Source organism: Bacillus rossius, chromosome 15 (assembly GCF_032445375.1).
Source record: "Bacillus rossius redtenbacheri isolate Brsri chromosome 15, Brsri_v3, whole genome shotgun sequence".
Taxonomy (NCBI): Eukaryota; Metazoa; Arthropoda; class Insecta; order Phasmatodea; family Bacillidae; genus Bacillus; species Bacillus rossius.
Genome location: NC_086342.1, coordinates 12,350,755 through 12,357,923, shown reverse-complemented (window position 1 = coordinate 12,357,923; position 7,169 = coordinate 12,350,755). Strand labels below are relative to the sequence as shown.

At 33.5% G+C, this 7,169-nt stretch overlaps 1 non-coding gene across 1 annotated transcript; it reads right to left on the bottom strand.

Moving 5' to 3' along the window:
• Window positions 1-6,455: 6,455 nt before the first annotated feature.
• On the bottom strand, window positions 6,456-6,527 carry Trnam-cau (transfer RNA methionine (anticodon CAU)). The gene has a single exon. It is a non-coding gene; the product is annotated as a tRNA-Met (tRNA).
• Window positions 6,528-7,169: the final 642 nt, after the last annotated feature.

Sequence of the window (7,169 nt, the reverse complement as noted above, 5' to 3'; positions counted from 1 at the left end):
GCATCCATAGTGTCAATATAACTTTTTATTGTATCTCCAGATGTAGAGCTGAGGGAGCGTTTTGTAGGTTGCCTAGCAGAACCAGTAGACTCCTTATCCAAGTCAGTATGTGATGTTGAACTGCCACAAAAGCTGGTTTGTAGGTCCTCCTGCTGCAAAGGATTGTCCACCATCTCTTCATCTTTGACTGACATCTCGAGTGTAGAGCGGGGCCGGGAACATTCTGCGAGTGTTGGCTCTTGTGGATTTTTTCTACAACAGATTCTTCTATGAGCTTTGAGACGCTCCTTTGCAGTGTTTTTTACTATCACTTCACAGAAGCAGCATTTAGCACAATTTTTATTTTCAACTTTTATATGAACAAAACTAAGTTCTCCATATATGTTATGAAGTGGTCTGCCACCACGATTCATTATTAGAAGTTATAATAAATTCCATATTCTCACCACAAAAGGACTTGTCTTGCTAACATAACAATATCTGCTACATCACTGAATCTGTTTCTTGTTAGCCAAATTTGATCTATAAGAGGAAGTGTGTCTCACTGTCACTGTAATATGATATGGTTGGGAACTCTGGTGATATGTGAGTGTGACATCCATACTCGCCTCTTGCCTTTCCATGTAGTGATAAGATAACAATGTTCTTAGAATACACATGATACATTACTTGCCTTCCACAATCATATCAATTGCATGCTGACGTCAAGCTTTGGCCACCACGTGGAAAGACTTATATTCTACATTAACAGTTCCAGGCCATATTAAATAATATTATTAAAAATATAAAATGACAACAAAAGTTTTTTTATGTATTTTACTTTTTTTTTTTACATAAATTACGTGTTTTTACGTGTATTTTACATGTCGTGTAGAAAACAATTTTTTACACGTCAATTCCCAACCCTGGTTATACCTGAAAGACCTACATCCTTACCAACTATTATAACTCAGACAAGACACTACAAAACTCGATATAGCCGATCTAACTGGTAGGTGAAGTAATGTTTCTTCCTACCACCACACATAAAACGTAATTAAATTAGCGTTACACACAGATAAAACTTTTATATATTTTTTTCAAATTATTTTTGGAAACAAGATGTCAATAAATTGTTTGTAATATTACAAGAAAGATATTGTAATTTTTTTCAATGCTTGGCTATGGTTATTATAGCATAGGTGAAATACGTTTTTATAGATAAGTAACTGAGTATTCTTACGACAATTGGGGTATAACTTTATATTTAAATAGTTTTTTCAAGTATATTTCATATAAACCATGGAAAATATAATGGATTATGAAATGATTGGACTTGATTTTATTTTAGTGTGCTTATTAATATGAGCCATTAATACTGGAAAGCTATTCAGGGAACGTTTTTCAAATAACTTTTAACTATTGGAGGTACTGGGACAACACTAAGCATAAATGCCCGGGTAAGAATCCGAACCCAGTATTTATGCGAACGCTATTTTGTAGTGATACAGTTTGTTTTCAGGTAAATGTAAGAATTTACGAATATATGTAATTTTAAATTAATATTTCTGTTCCATTTACAAAAAAATAATAATTATTACAGTGTACTAAAACATATTGCCACAAACCCCACAAAGTCTACAAGGATGCTTGAAAGGACACTAGCGACTCTTCCTTCCACTAAAGGCTGCACCTGTGACTGAGCAATTTTCCTTGCAACTGATCGGAAGTTCCACATAATCTGGCTGACATCCCTTCGAGATGCAATTATCAAAGTTTTTTTTTTTGACGTGACAACGTCTAATAAATCGATGAACGCCGGCTGCACGCACTAAAAAGTGTCCCGTTACGCACATTGTTCCGTTACGCTGTGTCCCGTTACGCTCATTGTACGCTTGCGCCGCATCTATCTCTCTTCCATTCGACTGTTTATAAAGTGAAGTGAAAAGTTAATGTGGTTTTCATTGCTTATTACAACAATAATTTCGGCAATAAAGTTTAATTATTCTTGCATTTTAAAAATCTGATTACTAGTTTAATTTCAAGTATTTATTCTTTTATTATTAAAATAAAAATGATTCAATTTTATTCATAAAAGTATGCAATCATTTCATCAATGTTTTGTTATGACGTTGTCACGTTAAACTATCGTCCGTAAACCGACTTTACAGACAACCAATTTTTTTTTTTTTTTGGTGTGTAAACATCTGAGCTCTCGGTATACGGCATTTTGGTAGGATTAATTTCGTGAAAATGGAAGGTAAGTCGATGGAAGAAAATGTGACGCAAAGATGGCGGACCCACGTGTAGCAAACACAAACCCGCGTGTAGTCACATTCGTTAACAATAGGTAGGGGCAGGCATTTTTCGCGAATAAATCTGAACGCCTATTAGACAGCAACAAGGCATAAGCACACCAGCGGCTTCTTCCTTGTGATTGGCGGCCGTCTGCGAGATTTGTCGTTGCCTTGTTTGGCCGAGCCACTCAGGACTCGTTTGCTTCCGCAATGAATTACTGTGATTGGTGTTTTAACAGTCGTCATTTGCCTGAAAGAAACTCACCCAATCACGAAACACAGACGATGCTATAGTGTTTTAACTTTCAGCTGGTCTCGGAATATTTTCGCGAAATATGCATGGCCCAAACAATAGGGTACATATCAAACTTATTGGCGTGCAAAAACGAAATTACATGATAGTGAAACTACCCCAAAATATAGCTGGTAAACTAAAATGGTAAAAGTAATAAGTAATCTCAAGTATTACAATACCCAAGAAAACCGGCATTACAACGACTATAGTGGCCCTGTGTAAATGGGCTCGGTAGCGGTGAAGCTCACGCTAGTTTATCTCAAGGGACTAGGTTCGCATCTCGTGCCTGGAGATTTTTTTGAAGTGTTAACTTCTATGGGAAGGTTTGGATAGGGAGTAAATTCATGCAAGTCGTCATCGGCATGGTCATGCGACGTGTTAACGGTAACACTATATATGTTCCTATTAGTATAACTTATTGCGCTTTTAAATCTTAAGTATACGATTACGGTGCAGTAAAAAGTGAGTATAAAATATATTAATATTCTCATATAGATATATAGTTTGAATAGCGAAGAAAACGGATTTTTTGTAGCAATATAACCTAAAAATTAAGAACATCATTATTTATTTTTTAATACCTACAATTACTATGCAGTGCGTATTTTATAGTAATTTAGGAGTTATTTTACTAACGTGATAAATCAAATTTGTTGTGTGATAATATTTTTTCGTAAAAATTGCGAAAAAGTCTCTGATTTTTATCAAATAATATTTTCTTATGTTACACAATTATATTTTACAAAGTTAGTATTCCTTATTTCAAATTATATTTGTATTTTCGCAATTCTGTTATTAATTTTAATAATAGTTACTTTGATATACAAGTTTTAATTTAAGATCAAACAATTAATATGGATATCCAAAAATAAAAATTGTTTTTTATAGTTTTAAGTTTTCACTTCTGTCGGCAGTCCTCATGACTGCTTTGAAATTTTTTTTTATAAAATTATAATATAATAATGTGGAATCACCTCAAAAAGTTAAGGTTTGTTTGTAGTAATTTTATAAATTCTGATATCATATGATTAAGCAAAAAAAATTCAAACATAATTAGTGTTATGATATATATATATATAAATTTCAGTTCAATATTTTTGTAATGGAATAGAAGTAGAACCTATACAACGTGTGCTGAAACTTTAAATTATTAATTATTTAGTGAATTTTAACAATATGGAGAGTATCTATTTTAATAAAATATCTCGTGTAAAAGTTTATTTGCAACATGAGAACACGTGAATTTGCTCGTTACCTATGTTAGATGTTTACACATCACTGGTGACTACTGAAAGACTTGCTCGCATTTTTTTTGTTGTGATTTTGGATTATTTTAAATAATGTAATTGGAAACAGCGACTGTCGTTGTGGTTGGGAACGCACCACAACGCCGAAATGCCAAATTGACCACAACGCCGACAGCTAGAAAACTGCTGTGTACCACAACGCCGAATTACCACAACGCCGAAATACACTAACGCTGAAAAATGTCATTGCAGGACTGCCACAAAGGTTAGGTTAGGTTAGACTAGGTTAGGTTAGGTTAGGTTATATTACGCTAGGTTAGGTTAGGCTAGGTTAGGTTAGGTTAGGTTATATTACGCTAGGTTAGGTTAGGTTTGATTGTGGTATTTCGGCGGTAAGGTACATTTAAGAAACACACACAAATTCATTCACTTGTTATTTCGACGTTTTGGTACACAGCAGTTTTCTAGCTGTCGGCGCTGTGGTCAATTTTGACATTCGGCGTTATGGTATTTCGGCGTTGTGGTAACGACCCGTTGTGGTTTATTCTTCGCGGGCTGTCGAAAACCGGGTCTTCATCAGTTCTAATCCGGCCCAACACTTCTGTTCTGGAGGTGCAATTTATTTCCGCCGAACAGCGTGCAGGCATTTCAATCAATCACGAGTGGGAAGGGAGGGAATGATGTATGCTTGGAATAAACAAATCTCGTATTTAATAAAAAAAAAATTGGTTGTCTGTAAAGTCGGTTTACGGACGATAGTTTAACGTGACAACGTCATAACGAAACATGGAAGAAATGATTGCATACTTTTATGAATAAAATTGAATCATTTTTATTTTAATAATAAAAGAATAAATACTTGAAATTATACTAGTAATCAGATTTTTAAAATACAAGAATAACTAACCTTTATTGCCGAAATTGTAGTAATAAGCAATGAAAACCACATTAACTTTTCACTTCACTTTATAAACAGTCGACGAAACAGTTCACGTGTAGATGACTTGTAATTAATTTTAAAAACTGGCGTTTAGCTATAAAGTTTAAATATAATTATGAACAAGTTTTCATATAAATAAACTGTAATCAAATATCTATCATCAATTATATGAATCACCATAATTTTTTAATAAATTGTAACATAAGCTATTATTACTGCACTCGCCGACAGATACTACTATTTTTAATAATAAAAGAATAAATACAAACATATAATTAGTGTTATGATATATATTTTTTTAATTTCAGTTTAATATTTTAGTAATGGAATATAAGTTGAACCTGTAAATACTTGAAATTATACTAGTTATCAGATTCATTTTCTTACTTACATTTTACGTAGTAATTATTTCATATTACACATTTATAAACAAAGTTTTAAGTTTTCACTTCTGTCGGTGCGGCACAAGCGTACAATGAGCGTAACGGGACACAGCGTAACGGAACAAAGAGCGTAACGGGACACGGCGTAAAGGAACATTGTGCGTAACGAGACACTTTTCGTGCGTGCAGCCGGCGTTCATAGATTTATTAGACATTGTCACGTCAAAAAACAATCGGCCTTTTGTTTTCGCTTTTCTTTCAAAGTACAATCCCGGGGATACTTCCGAAAACGGGAACAAATATTTGTTTTTTTTTTCTTGTCCTTGAATAAAGTTGCAGGGCGGGAACAAAATTTGGGAAAATTTGGCAAAGGGCGAAAGGAGTTTGTGTTTTGTGGTGGCTGTCAACGTTTAAAAATTATGTATTTTTTAAGACTGCAAAAGCATTTACTTTTAAAATATTAAATACAAAAGTCACTACTGCAATGTAAAGTTTTTTTTGAGGTAATATAAGCTATTATTGTCCCTCTCCCCCCTATTCCACAAAAGCTTGTGCATTTTAGGTCGGGAGTCTGACTGTGACAACCTGGCGAGAATGATTATACTTCACTGGCGGCTGCAGCTGTCATAATAACGTGTGTGAGTGAAGCCGTCGATGACGAAATTGTCCTTTAAATTTAATTAAATCTCTAATTAGCAAAAAAATTAATTAAACTTAAACTTGGCGAGTGAAGCCGAGCTTGAAGAAAATGTAAGTATGTACATAGTAGCAAACAGTTAAAAAAATATATATATATATTTTGTGTTTTAAAGTAATTGTTATTTATATTATAACACACTAACCAAGTTACCAAAGAATAACAATATTCAGCGAAAGGTATATGCATTATGAGTAATGTGTGCAGTAGTACCTACTGTGTGGAGCATGTTATTCAAGAGCAGAGTGGCGCAGTGGAAGCGTGCTGGGCCCTTAACCCAGAGGTCCGTGGATCGAAACCACGCTCTGCTAACGTTTTGAATACAATTTTATGTTCTATATTTTGTAATTAACTTACCAGCATGGATTTCTGAGCACATACCTTATTCATTAAATTTATTTTTTACTCTGATGGTTCCAATTTCTGACTTTCTCTCATGTAAATTATTATTTTATATATCTTTTTGTCTGTGTGTGTGTGTGTGTGTGTCTATATATATATATATATATATATATATATATATATATATATATATATAATGAATAAGGTATGTACTCGGAAATCCATGCTGGTAAGTTAATTACAAAATATAGAAAATAAAATTGTATTCAAAACATTAGCAGAGCGTGGTTTCGATCCACGGACCTCTGGGTTATGGGCCCAGCACGCTTCCACTGCGCCACTCTGCTCTTGAGTGACATATACCACACAGTAGTTACTACTTTACACATTACTCATAATGCATATACCTTTCGCTGAATAGTGATATATATATATAAATATTTACAGTAAAATAACAATATTTCATCTGCAAAATTTACACTAAAACAATGAATAAAATTAGATATAAAATATATATTTGATGTATTTGCTTAAGATGTTCACGATTTCTTATTTACTTATGGTGGGTTAGGATGGTTATTTTTTTTTTGATAAGGTAACGAATTTTACTGATCATGAAACGTTTCTTAAATTCTTTTCGAAGGCAGTTCCCCATAGCAAAATCTTCCGAACGGCTTAACTACAGTCGTTAATAAAAAAAAGGATAGAACAGCTGATAAAAATAAAAACAAGCGTAAGCCATAATGGTATGTGAAAAAAAAAACAGAAAAAAATGGGAAACAAAGGAAAAAAAAACTAATTGGGGCGAAAGAACCATTCTTTCACACTACAAGCGAGAAAACAAAAAAAAGCAGTTAGCTAAAACTGTTTTGAGTTACGCTTTACTTGTGACCTTGAACCAACATTCTGCATCCCTTACAGTTGATAATATTATTTTATAACTGGGACATTATTTTATGGACATACTTTACGAGGGGGTAACACGTACG